Source organism: Propithecus coquereli, unplaced genomic scaffold, assembly GCF_000956105.1.
Source record: "Propithecus coquereli isolate 6110/MARCELLA unplaced genomic scaffold, Pcoq_1.0 Scaffold161, whole genome shotgun sequence".
In the NCBI taxonomy this organism is placed as follows: Eukaryota; Metazoa; Chordata; class Mammalia; order Primates; family Indriidae; genus Propithecus; species Propithecus coquereli.
Genome location: NW_012140636.1, coordinates 285981 through 287836, shown reverse-complemented (window position 1 = coordinate 287836; position 1856 = coordinate 285981). Strand labels below are relative to the sequence as shown.

General features: G+C 34.8%; 1 protein-coding gene across 1 annotated transcript in view; it reads left to right on the top strand.

The window, feature by feature from the left end:
- STPG2 (sperm-tail PG-rich repeat containing 2) overlaps positions 1 to 1856 on the top strand; it is a 278632-nt gene that overhangs the window by 273287 nt on the left and 3489 nt on the right. The window lies entirely within an intron of this gene.

Genomic DNA, 1856 nt, shown 5'->3' with positions numbered 1-1856 from the left:
CATTTCTTCATATACACTCTGTCTATCCTCTTGATACCTTATGAACTGCCTTGCCTCCTATTTAAGCCTGACACCTCTAATTATGTGCTAGATTTCATTTGCTCCACCTGCTCAAGGATACTGTACCAGCAAATTCCCCCTCGTTGGTTTTCCTCTCTACTGAATCATTCACAGACATACAACCATGTTGCATTTCTAAAGATTGAAAAACATCTTTCCTAGCCTCGTTTCTCCCTTTAATTAAACCCCCATTTCTCTGCTTGCCTCTTTACAAAACTACTCAAAATACTTGGCTACATTCATTGTTTCCATTATGCTTTTCCCATTCTCTCTCAATCTGACATCTATAAGACTTTCTTCCCAAATGCTCCACAGAAATAGCTCACCAATGATCTTGATAACTTTTTTATGAAACCCTGTAGTGGATTGGTGGTGAATCTCCTCATCTCAGTTGACCTAGCAGCAGCATTTAATATAATGGATTTTCCTTCTTAGAAACATTTCCCCTGACCTCAACTGGATTTTTCTGTGTATCTGAATTGATTCAAGCTGCTATAACAATCTGCCAGAGACTGGGTGACTTATAAACAACAAATATTTATTTCTCACAGATCTGGACACTGAGAAGTCTAGATAAAAGCACTGTTAAGATTTAGTGTTTGGTGAGGGCTTACTTCCTGGTTCATTCCCAGTCTTCTTGCTGTGTCCTCACAGGGTAGAAGGACAAAGGAGCTCTCTGGAGTCTCTTTTATAAGGGCACTAATTCCACTCATGAGAGCACTGCCTCATGACCTAATCACCTACTGAGGGCCCACTTCCTAATATCAACACGTTGGAGATTAGGATTTGAACATATGAATTGACAGTAAGTAAAATGGATCAGGGTAGTATAAGACCAGAGGTATTGAAAACAAATTTTCTAGGGCATTAGAGTCTCTGTATTTGTTCCAGACGGCCATTTGCAGGAGATAAGGGGATGCCAATTATGTACGTGGCTAGACCTCCATTATCTGCTTTTACCAGAGTGGCTACATTTCCTATGCTTAATATATTACATATTTGCATAAAATTAATTTAGAAAAACAGTTCCATTGCTTAAAGATGGAAAAGAACAATTTAAAGCCATAGTTGTAGGGAAAAGGTAGATTTGTTGGATTAAGAGAAAACTGAGTATAGATCTCACTTCAATCATTTAATAGCTCAGATATAAGGATTAAAAAACTACTATAAATGTAGTATCAAAAATGTACCAAGAAAGCATTTATTGCAGTACTTGACATACGATTGGATTCATAAATTGTAGTTATTATTACTTGGATTCATAAATTATAGTTATTATTACTGTTACCTTTTTTCCTGGCTATATTCATTTATTTCTAATTTATAAATATGAACCCAGTCTCGTCTAGGCTCTGAGAATCCAAAAATGAAAAATCTCTATTCTCAAATATGTAGCAATCTGGTAAGGAGAAAGAGATATAAATATTTTAGTTATAATAAAATAATTATTATATTGGGAATAGGTAAAGGGTACAAAAATAATGGGGTAAAGAATTTCTAAGTCACTCAAAAGTAATGAAAACTTTAGAAAGTATTTTATATGAAATATGAAAGAGTAATAGGAGTTTTTGATGTAGACAAGCCAAGGGAGCATATTCTAGGCAAAGGAAACAATGTATGCAAGGTCAAAGAGACACTAGAGAATAGAATATCCTTGGTGAGCTTTTATCGTCAGTATCACCAAAATATAAAATGGATAGGATGATGATAGATGTGCAGTCAGTATAACATTTGATCACAAAAATATTAAAAATATGGTTTTATTTTCTCTTCGGAACTATAGGTAGACACTAAAG